This window comes from Carcharhinus amblyrhynchos, chromosome 2, assembly GCF_965287045.1.
Source record: "Carcharhinus amblyrhynchos chromosome 2, sCarAmb.v2.hapA, whole genome shotgun sequence".
Classification (NCBI taxonomy): Eukaryota; Metazoa; Chordata; class Chondrichthyes; order Carcharhiniformes; family Carcharhinidae; genus Carcharhinus; species Carcharhinus amblyrhynchos.
In genome coordinates this window covers 89,297,430-89,309,920 of record NC_137325.1, presented here as the reverse complement: position 1 = coordinate 89,309,920, position 12,491 = coordinate 89,297,430, and the positions used below count along the sequence as shown (strand labels likewise).

Below are 12,491 nucleotides of genomic sequence, written 5' to 3'. Positions count from 1 at the left end.
GTTGACTTAAAATGTGTTGGATGTCATTCAAATCTTAAATCGACTTCGACGACCTATAATGGCGAAACGCCTAATCTAAAGGAGTTGCTGTCTTCTGCAGGAAAAATATACTTAAAAGTTCACTTTCCGTATTTTATTGATCTGTTATCATGCTGATTGCGTCATGAATTTCCTCCTTGTCCCGTCATGTGATAATGGGAACACACAGAACACTGATGTGCATGGAGAGAGCTCACATGTTCATACAGTTGAACATAACTTTTTTTGAGCTTTTTGAACATTGAGATGCATGTGCTGCTGAAGGGCTTCAATTCATTCTGAATTTTTGAGGTATTGCTGCATTTTAACATTCCTAGGCATTCTTCGTGAAATTCACCTGGTTTGAACTTGCCCCTTAATAACAAAAGACACAAACAATTTCTTATTTCATTTCCTTTCTACTTTGGGAAATGCAGTTATTTCTGAATGATAAACATTTGCCCAAAAAGGAAGCCATTTATATCCGTTATTGAAACTGTTTATTTCTGAGGGCAAAGGCAAACTTTTAAATAATGAGGCAATTGTATAATTTGTACACATCCACCTTTGAAGAATTATTTTAGCTATGTATTTAGAACAGTGCAGACTTTCAAAACAAGTGTCAGGAGGTTTTAACTCTTGTAGTACAGTAGGTTCAGGGAATTTCTATGTTCCAGTACAATTGGTATTATTTCTACGTGTAACTGACACACCAGAAACTGCTCACCATTTAAAACAGTTGTTTGTTCACTTTATTGCTCTTTTCTATAATTTTCTCTTTCACATAAGTGTGCCAGAAACCTGTTGGATTGCAGTACAGTAAATTGACTGCCAGCATTCCTGTGTTCACAAACAAATACATTTCAGTAGGAATTATTTGCTGGCAGCCCAGAGTAACAGCTCTGACTGGTTTATCCTCTCCATAACCATGAATAGCTGATAACACTTGTAGTTTTCAACTTTTGCCCCAGTTGAGATCAGCTAACTACGTACTGATTAAGCTGAAATCTATCTCGAAATTCTGTGTATGGTTTAATGTTACCTTAGTCACTAGATTGACAGGACAACCTGAAGTATAGTCATGTGGGGCAGGGAGTAGTTAAGAAAAGTCAGAAAATTTTCGTGGTAATGCACATTCAAAACTCGAACATTGAAATGTTTGATAAGTATTTGTTGCTTAAAATCTTTAAGCAATTTAAAACATTAACTTTTTTGGCAACTCCCATCAAAGTAAGATACTCAAACAGTGAACCTGACGTCAGCCAACTGAAGGTATGTGTGGTTAACCTGAATTTATAACCGATTGTAAGGAAATGATGTTAATTACCATTTCTGATATCCTGGCACACCCATCAGTAAGTTTTCTTGAAAGGTAAAACTTGCAGACATCCAATCTCACTATCTAATTCCTTTGGCTTCTCATGGGTTCTGCCTCCTGACTCCATCACCTCAAACACTGTATACACTTGCATTAAACTCATACCTTTTGATCTTTAAGAGAATCAAGAGATAAGAGGGGCAGGTGTGAAAGTGAACTTGCCCTAGAAGATCAGCTATGGTATTGAATGGCGGAGCAGGCAAAGGAGATTCAAGGCCTACTCCTGCTCACATTCTCAGATTACAGACCGGCTATTCAGAACTAAGATGAGGAGAAATTTCTTCACTCAGAGAGTGGTGAACTTGTGGAATTTTCTACCACAGAAAGCTGTGGAGGCCCGGTCACTGAATATGTGTAAGAAGCAAATACAGAGATTTCTGGACTGTAAAGGCATCAACAGATATGGGAAGAGTACATTGGCATTGAGGAGTATGGCATTGAGATAGAGTATCAGCTATGATCATGGTGGCATAGTGGTTAGCAATGCTGCTTCACAGCGCCGGGGACCCGAGTTCAATTTTCACCTTGGGTAACTGTCTGTGTGGCGTTTGAATGTTCTCCACATGTCTGCGTGGATTTCCTCTGGGTGCTGCAGTTTCCTCCCACAGTCCAAAAATGTGCAGGGGTTAGGTTAATTGGACATGCTAAATTGCCCCTTAGTGTCAGCGGGATTAGTAGGGCAAATACATGGGATTAAGGGGATAGGGCCTCGGTGGGATTGTTCTTGGTGCAGACTTGATGGGTCAAATGGCCTCCTTCATTGTAGGGGTTCTATGATATTGAATGGCAGAGTAAGCTCGAAGGGCCTAATGACCTATTCGTGCTCCTATTTTGTATATTTCTGATTTTTATGTTGGTATTTTGCTTTGGGTATGGTCAGTTGAGCCTGAATGAACAGTGATCATACCCAAATTCTCCTTCCCCTCATTTGTCTTTAAATTGAATCTGTTTGTTACAGCAATTCATATCTGTGTAATTATCAATGTATCTTCATTTTCCACGTGCTATGTTGGGTAGTTTTAGGCCCACTACTCTGATCTGATTTAATACATTTATGACCCATTTGATAGATATGGTGTGCTATTGGTGTCATCTATAAATTTATGTATAGTTTACCCTGAACTCCCATTGGATGGCTGGATATCAAATGCTGAGCATCCAATGATTGAGCCACTTCAAAAACCACTTTTTCATATGTTCCTGTAAACAAATTTTAAATCTATTTCACTGCACACATAAGATCTGATCTTCCAATGCAACCTGGGATGAAGCAGTTTAGCAAAGTCCATTTCAACATTTAAGTCATTACTGTCTACCAGGCCTTCTCAATGTACTGTTGGTATCTTCAAAAACAAAACTGGATCAGATTTATCAAGCATGACTTGTGCATTTTGAAATAGTTTTAAATAACACCTCCAATTCCAACTCATATTAAATGCTTATTTATAGCATCTTGTGATGTTTATTTCCCCAACAAGGTGGTTAGACTTACTGCTTCCCAGGTTTTTGAATAAAAGAGAAATATTTGCCCGACCTTTGCTGGGAAGTATTCCTACAGTTTCGAAGTGATCTTTTCAAAATACCTGCCAGGGTGTTATACAAGATGAGGGTCATTTCTTTGAATGGTGTGAAATAAATTGAACGTGACCATGCTACTTTTCTTCCGTTTTATTTGTACACAAACGAATCCTTTATGATGTGATCTGCAAACAACTGATCGGGGATTAGTTTGCGAGGCAAATGGCAATTCTCAATTTAAAAATATCTATTAAATCCTGCTGTGCCTTTGCAGTTGCTTGTAATCCAAGAAGTGAGAAGTTCCTTATAAGTCCTAAGTGTCATTTACCAAAATAGCTTCCCTTTCTGAAGCTTTCCCTTGCCGATTGAGAATCCCTCTTTATTTTAATTGATATTAGGCTGTTTTTTCCTTTTAATTTTTATTTTTGAAAATACTCAATTTTTAAAATTGTGTTAATCTCTCACTGCTTTGTCTTTTTTAACTACTGTAAATTGAGCCTTTTTGAAATGGTGTGCTATTTTAAACTTGTTAGAATCCATTGGGGCAATTCTGCCAAAAGTGCTGAAGTGGTGGGAAAATGGTTCTAGATCATGATAGTTCTGACAGTTCAGCTTCTCACCTGAATCTCTGCACTCTGTGCACTGAAGCGGCCCCAATCGTGCATATCATTAAAAACCCGGGGTGGGGTGGGGTGGCCCTAGTCACACCGGAGTCTAACAGTTCTGCAACTCTGTGAATGCGCAGTGACCCTAAACTGTCAAGCTCCCGTTTGGTGGCCAGCTCAATCACTGGTCACCTGGGATTCCTGCAGTGCTGTTCCTCCAGCATCTCCCCATGGCTCAATTGTGGCCCCCACAGCAATCCCCGGGCCAGCCCTGAACAACAACACCCCCCCCCCCCCGTCCTGGAGCACCTCAATGCCTAGGCCCCACCCCCCAGCAGTGGCGATCTACCCCCCTCCCCCCATTGACCTTCCCCAGGGGTCAGACCTCCCTCTGGAGGTGCCCCCTGCCAGACCACACCCCCCCAGCCAGACCCAATCCCTGCCTCCCTCCATCTCAGACAGATCCCTGTGCAGAATGGCAGTGAGACCCCCACCCTTACCAATCGCACTTAGGCCCTGCTCACAATAGGCTCTGCCCCCTTGGCACTACCCAATGCCTGATGGGCAGTGCTGGGGCACAGGGCCGGTACTGCCAGGGTGCCCATGCCCATGGGGCACCACCCCCCCACCCCACTGCCCTACCCCCTGAGGTGCCCCGATTGCCCCTTCATTTTGGCGGGGTCACCCGCCAGCACCCCAAACATGGGGAGCTAGTCTGAAACCCACCGGAATGAAGTGATCCTGGCGGGGTGGGAGATTCCTTTATCCACATATTTAAAATAGATTTTTAAAAGATTTATATTACTTACCTGCCTTCCTGCCGGTTTCTGGTGTGGTTTGGCTGGCGACTACTCACCAGCTTTGGGAGATAAGCATGTGTTCCCCAGGCATATGCAAATCCCCATTCAAGGCTTCAAGACATGCATCTCCCAGCTGGACCCGCCAGAAAAGTGGTGGGCGTGGGTGGGAGAATCATGGCCCATGTTTCAAATCTGTATGATGGAAAGGTAATGACATGCCTGGCAAATTGGTGATGGCTTATTCATTGAATACCCATATAAATATATATTGCTTATCAATTTGAGCCAAGAAATTGAGCAAAGTGCTTATGGGATTTGTGGGTGGTGGGGTAGTTCCCATTTCTTGTAACTTCCCCTTGTTTGCCATACTTGTGGATAAGAAGGTCTCGTGGCACATTGTGTGGTGTCTGCTTCTGAACCAGAAGTTGTGGGTTGAAGTTTCGTATTTGAAGCACAAGGAAGGTGCACTCATCATGTGGCCTGATAGGTAGAGGATCAGCTTCTAACTCCTTTCAACATACACCAGTAGCAGGTGGTAAGATGGCAAGGGATTTCTCGTCAGCCATGTGATGGAAAGAAATGGAGCCTCTATCAGCACTTTCCGTAGCTCCAGGCTAAAACACAAAGCTCTTGGTATTGACTCTTTGACTGGTGTATGTTAGATGAATGCCAACAGCACAAGGTGCGATTCCCATTCTGGCTGTGTTGAATTCAGGACCTGCTTCCTTGCTTCACTAATGGTGCAGTGAACTGGACCTGTTTTCAGACAGAGAAAACAAGAAGAAAAAGACTGGTGGAGAATCAAAATCTGTCATCGCTATTGCTATTCTTTCATTAGCACTTTATTTATATGATCTGCAGCCCAATGATGTTCCAGCTAAGGTCTTTAAAGCTGGTGTTCTTTTGCTTAAACCAAGACACCATGTCTTTATTCTATGGATTTGGAAGGAAATACAACTCCCTGCACTCCCCACCTGATAAGAGACTTCAGAAATGCGACAGTTGTAACTATCTTTAAAAAGGGAGGTACATCATTCTATGGAAACTATTGAGGCCTTTTCCTCTTGCCCATTGCAGGGACAATCCTGACACACGTTTTCCAGAATTGCCTACTTCCTGTGGATGAGGAAATTCTCCCAAAGAAACAGTGTGGTTTTAAACCTTCTAGTGGAACATCTGAACTGGGCTTTATTTGTTAGACAAACCCAAGAAAAATGCTTGGAACTACATCAGCAACTCTTTATTGAATTCAGTGGCCTGACCAAAATATTTGACTTAGCAAATTTTGAAAGTGTGGATTGTGCTCCTGAGATTTGGATTCCAAAAAACTTCATCACAATCTAGATAATTGCTTCATGATTATCTAAGTGCCACTGTCTTGCACGGAAGATCGAAAACAATCCCATTCAAAATCTGGACCAGTGTCACATAGGCTTTGTGATAGCCCCTCCCACTATTTACAATCTACCTGACAATAGCTAATCACTTAATCAAAGATAATTGGTATCTGGTGTCAATATTAAATACCGCTTTAGTGGAGGATCTCTTTAACTTCAGTTGCCTATGTGTCAAACTAAACTGGCCACCATTGACATCCATGGTATATAGTTTATAGTGTAGATGGCTGTAAATTGTTGTCCAGTCCGTATTAGATTTTCAAGCCACTCTCAAACTTTTCAATTCTGCATACAGGAAAGCTGGCCTGACCTTGAACGCTGCGAAAGCAAAATGCATATATCAACCCACATTTGGTCAGCTAAATATTCCAACCTCTTATACATGTTGAAAGACAGACCCTGAACATGTTGAGTGTTTCCCATACTTTGGTAGCTACCCCTTTCAAAAAGGCACATTTGATGAGGTGATCCAACACTGGTCCAGCTGTGCTAGCTCAGCCTTCCACAAACTATAGCAGTGAATTTTTAAAGACAATTATTTCCCAAGTCAACTGAAGTCCCTGTGTACAGAGAGGTTGCCATCACCACACTCTTGTACTGAGGTGAGACCTCGACTCTATATCAGCAACCCATGAAAGGGCTAGAGAACAGCCCAATATGGTATCTTGTATTTATCATTATCCTTGAGAAGAGATGCTGAAAAGCACCCATGCAAGCCGTCAAGGAATTGAATTGAGTCTAAGGGAGGCAAGAGAAGTTCTCTACTGGCCAAATATAAACAATGTAATGGAAGACAACATCAGTCATAAGAACATAAGAAATAGGAGCAGGAGTAGGCCAACTAGCCCTTCGAGCCTGCCCCGCCATTCAATAAGATCATGGCTGATCTGTCGTGGCTCAGTTCCACATTCCCGCCCTCTCCCCATAACCCTTAATCCCCTCTCTTATCAAAAACCCATCAACCCGCGTCTTAAAAATATTTAGCGAGGTAGCCTCCACCACTTTAACGGGCAGAGAATTCCAGAGATTCACCACCCTTTGAGTGAAGAAGTTCCTCATCAACTCCGTTCTAAACCGCCCCCCCCTTTATCTTGAGGCTGTGCCCCCTAGTCCTACTATCCTTTCTGAGCGGGAAGAGTCTCTCCACCTCTATCCTATCCATCCCATTCATCATCTTATATGTCAGTGCGATGATTGCCGTGAGTACCAGGCTAAACAAACTAGATGAAACATGACATCCCAGACAGACCATGGATGAAGTTGGGAGTTGACCTCTTCACTATCGCAGGAACCGATTATCTTATCACTGTAAACCAGTATTTTGACTACTAGGAGGTAGACCAGCTGCTTCAATGACAACAGGAGAAATAGTGGAATGCCTGAAAACATACTTTAATTGTCAGGACATTCTGGACGTTGTGATGAGTGACAATGCCCCTCACTTCATGAGTGAAGAATTCAACTGCTTCACAAAGGATTGGGAAATTATCTTTGTACTGTCCCTAGTCGAATGGAAAGGCTGAGATGGCACTGAAAATCCTCAAAGGAATCATGAAATCGAACAAAGTTAGCATAGAAGTCTATGAGGCAATTGTCGAGTGGAGATGCACACTGACTGAAGGCATGGAAAGTAATCAGTCTAAAGGCTAATGTCACGTTGCACCCAAACTACTCGCATAATAGCAAAAAAGCCACTGAAGTCTGAAGTAGTAACAGGTATGAGTAAAAAAAATCATGTTGAAATGGCAAAAAGCCAAATTTCATTTTGCCAAGACTGCCAAACCGTTGCCAGAACAGGGCATTGGAGGACCTGTGAGAATACAAACAATATTCTCAACAGGAGTCAGCCCATGTGGCAATTTGAGACATGAGGAGAACAGCTGTCACTCCAATTGTGTCCACTGCGTACAGTGAAGCAAATATATTGGTGCAGCCATAGGTACATACGAACAGCTAGAGAAACTGACCCTTCACTGCAAGTGTCTGGTCAGGGAGATGGAATCTCTGCATGTTCTCCGCATGTCTCAAATTGCCGCATGGGCTGACTCCTATTGAGAGTATTATTTGTATTCTCACAGGCTCTCCAGTGCTCTGTTTTGGCAGTGGTTTGGCAGTCTTGGCAAGATGAAATTTGGCTTTCTGCCATTTCACCTTGATTTTTTTTAGCTCACGCCCGTCACTACTTCAGGCGTCAGTGGCTTTTTTGTTATTGTACGAGTAGTTTGGGTGCAATATGACATTAGCCTTTAAACTGGATTACTTCCGTACGAAGTGCAGAATGACCAATACTCCCACTGATCCCTACCAATGGAACTGGAACAACAACAGTTACCATGACAACAACAAATGTCAATGGGGGCGGGCGACACTCTTCAGAGAAGGAATATCACCCAGATAAACAGCTAATCACAATGCACACACATATCATGAAGACACCTGCACAAATTAACAACTGCGTGAAATGCATGTACAGCCACTGTTGAGAATAACAAACAATTTGATTTAAAAATTAAACTTCTGTAACCAAAAAAGTTCATTGCATTGCAAAGATTAACACTTTGACACCTTTCACTTCGAACTTTAAGAATCACTGAGGCCTTTATTGAAAACTTTAACAAAAATATTAAAAGGTACCAAACGTAAGTTGGGTAAGTATCATCACATTATTGTGAAATAGGCAAGTTAATTTCTTTTTGTTAAGCTGTTTTATTTGGACATGTTATTCACTGAGGGAAAAAATTAGTCAAAAAATGTAATAACATTAATTCGATGACAGAGGGGGATAGATGAATTTATAATGGGGAAATGTTGACACAGAAATGCGATGCCCGGAGAAAAGACTGCAGATCAGAGATCTCTGCAGCAGCAAGAATTTTATTGAGACCTAGATGGAATATACAGCAAGTTATCTGGAAGGCAATCTTGAGCATTGGTTACAGAGAAAAATTCCAGTCTCCAAGCCAGCTGTATACTGTGGCACAGGATTGTCATATTAACTGCAAGAAATTAATTATTCAACAAGGTATTAGTTAAATTTTAATCAATGTTCCTTCTCTTCTGCTCTGCTCATTCTATTTTGGTCAGGGATGGGGGTGGCAGGAATGGGTGAGGATAGATGCCACCAACATTACCAAATATATGGATCGTACTGAGCACTCCAAGGTTCTCTGTCTTTCGATAGATAATGCCTTCATAGCAGACTTAGAATCCAAAACAAGGCTTTTCCTGTCTACAAAATAATGCTTCTGTTGTGTAATTTATTTGTCAACATTTTCCTGTGTAATTCTTCATGCCAGTGCAACTAAAACAAATAAAATTGCAAACAAACTAATTCTATTTAAAATTATTACATTGCACTGTCTATTCTAAAAGGCAGTGAATATCTACTTGGCAGACAATTTTGTTTAGTATTAAGTTAATCAAATTAATTAAAAATAAAACAATTCAACCAAAGCAGCTGGAATTTGTGCAAATATTTATAAGACAAAAGGTTTAAAGAATCAATAAAAGTGAAAAAAATCTTTGTCCAACTATTTTTGTGAGGCTTTTGGAGGAAACAGCCTTGATCATTGTACCTGGGTGGAGCTACATTTTGCCACTCCATAAATTCTACAGGGCAGATTCTTAATCAAGTAATGTCAACGCAATGACCTCATAAATCAGGAGAAAGTTAAGAACATAGAACACTACAGCACAAATAGGCCCTTCGGCACACAAGTTGCGCCGATCGTATCCATACCTACCAGGCCATAGAACTATCTGTAACTCCCAATCCCATTAAATCCCATGTACTCATCCAGAAGTCTTTTAAAAGACCCCAGCGAGTTCGCCTCTGCCACCACCGATGGCAGCCGATTCCACTCACTCACCACCCTCTGAGTGAAAAACTTACCCCGACATCTCCTCTGTACTTGCTCTCCAGCACCTTAAACCTGTGCCCTCTCGTAGTGACCATTTCAGCCCTGGGAAATAGCCTCCGAGAATCCACCCTATCTATCCCTCTCATCATTTTATAAACCTCTATCAGGTCGCCTCTCAACCTTCGTCTCTCCAGGGAGAAGAGACCTAGCTCCCTCAACTTATCTTCGTAAGGCTGCCTCCCAATCCAGGCAACATCCTTGTAAATCTCCTCTGCACCCTCTCAATAGCTTCCACATCCTTCCTGCAGTGAGGCAACCAGAACTGCGCACAGTACTCCAAGTGGGGTCTGACAAGGGTCTTATAAAGTTGCAGCATTACCTCCCGACTCCTAAATTCTATCCCTCGATTAATGAAGGCATTAAGAGATAAAAGTTGTGAGATGCATTTTTTTTCAAATATGGACCATGACAGATTCACCTAATTGAATATCTAACAGGTCAGACAGAGCTCTTTACAAATAAACTACTTTTGAAAATGCTTTTCAGATACTTTAATAAATCAGAGTTTATTTACCAGCCTCATCTCATATCTCTGGCTGGTAGACTTGGTGAATGAGATGGGTTTCTGGGGAATATTCTATTTTAGTCAACAGTTGTGTGGCCAAAAACTTCCTAAAATTGGGTATGACTAACTGTTCTGTCAAAGCAATGCAGAAAAAGCTAGACTGAAACCAAAATGTACAAAAAAGAAAGGAAACAAAATGGGCAGAGATTGTGGTCTGAAATTGTTGACCTCAATGTTGAGCATGGAAGGCTGTAAAGTGCCTTATTGAAAAAAATGAGGGGTGACCTCATCCATTGTTGCTTCGTTGCCAATGAGAATGGAGAATTTCGCGCTCAGCTAATGCTCAGTTCTCTGCAGCAGCACCAGAGAATCTCAGCTGCGGATGAAGTCAGAAGTTTTTGGTGAAAGTGTTCTTTCTTGAATTTAAGTTGATTTTCATTGGAACACTGCAAGTGTCTGAGAACAGAGAAGTTAGTGGAATTGCAAGGCGAAGAATTGAAATGGCAGAGGACTGGAAACTCAGGGCCATGCTTCCAGACTGTATGGAGGTGTTAGCAAAGCAGTTGCCTGCCTGTGTTTAGTCTCTCCAGTATATAACAGGCTGCATTATGAGCAATGAATATGGTACACTAAATTGAAATAAGTACATGTAAATCTCACTTTCACCTGAATTAGTGTTTCACCTGACTTAGAATGATGAAAGAGGAGGTAAAAGGATATAGATTCCATCTCTTGTGCTTGCGTGGAAAGATGCCACGGGAAGGGTGTCTGTTGGTGGGCATTGAGGAATGTACCAGGGTTTCCCAGATGGAGTGGTTTTATGGCAAAAGGGGAAGGGAAATTGTGATTGGTGTTGGCATTGAATGGAGGAAATGGCAGATGATGTTGTAACAGGCGGACAGATGAATAATGCAGGTAAGTGCCAACTAAGGACATCTTGTGACCCGGAGCAGAAACCAGACAGATGCAAGTTGGGGCATGTGGCGCTTCATCACTTTACTGACTCTATAAGGGAAGGAATCATGCAAAAAAATGTACAACCCACGAACCACCATTACAAAAGGAGGACCTTGCACTTGGAGCTCAGAGATGAAGAAGATATCTGTATCGATTGACTGAAGCGTGGCCAGCTCCCTGAACAGTGTAGATGAAAGCTAAATCTCAGTAGAATCTGAGTCGTCTCTACTGTATTGTTAGAAATTATGATTAAGCTAGCCCTTCTGACGAAAGTAGAGATGTACTAAATCTAGGTGTCTTTATTATGTCTACCTAAGCAGCTTGCGCAGGAATCTGGTGACCTTGGATGATCTTGACTAAAGTGGTTGTCTCGCAATAAATGGTTGTAATATTTTCAAGTGCTTTGCGTGTCTCGTTAATCACAGACCTTTAAAACTCACCTAGTACTTGATACATACTCCCACAGGTGGGTTGGGGAAAAAGCCAAGAAATCAAACACATTTGTAATAATATTAGAGACCTGATTAAAGTCTGGTTAAACAAAGAAGGTAAAGGGAATATTGGGAATGCGTTGGGCACAGTGCTAGGGATAACACCCAACGCCCTGGGGATGAAGGTATTTCTTTACCCAGAGGGTGGTGAGGGATTGGAATGCCCTGCCTGCTGCGGTTGTAAATGCGCCTAGTTTGGGGGCGTTTAAGAGATCTGTGGATAGGTTTATGGACGAAAAGGGATTGGTTTAGATTAGTGGGTCAGTGTTTTTTTAAAAAAAAAACTGGTCGGCGCAACATCGTGGGCCGAAGGGCCTGTTCTGCGCTGTAATGTTCTATGTTCTATGTTCTATTCTCAGTAGATAATTTGGAGTTATTAAATGGGAATGTTCATACAACAGAAGGACATCCAATCCTCTGCTGTCAGTCATAAGGGTTCAATTGTTGGAACTGCCCTCGCTAAATGTAAATAGACCAACCAAGCTATCCATATCTATCTGGAACCGAAAGCGATGTGTGGGTTGAAACCAATGTAATGTCCATAGATTGTACTTTAGAAATAGGTGAGGAAGAACAAGATCTAGTTAGAGTTGGATACATGGGCAATGGTATCTATTGTGCCTCCACTAAACTGACCTCATACCATCATGGGAAATTAACATCATTTTGTTTCTCTTGAGAAGTAGCCACCTGTATAAGCACTAATAGACATAGACAAGAAATCAAAGATCGCCATTAATGTCACAGAGGAAATTAGAGGAAAATTGAGTCTTTATAAAGAGAAATATCAAACTGAGATAAAGTTTTTCCTCAAGCAATTAAGAAAATTGGAGAAGTAAAAAAGGTACACAAAACCTATGTCCAGGTAAAACAAGAAACGTCAACGATTGGTGAATAGATAC

At 41.6% G+C, this 12,491-nt stretch overlaps 1 protein-coding gene across 2 annotated transcripts in view; it reads left to right on the top strand.

Moving 5' to 3' along the window:
* Positions 1-12,491, top strand: part of cobl (cordon-bleu WH2 repeat protein) — a 346,895-nt gene that overhangs the window by 890 nt on the left and 333,514 nt on the right. The gene's annotated exons all lie outside the window — the stretch shown is intronic.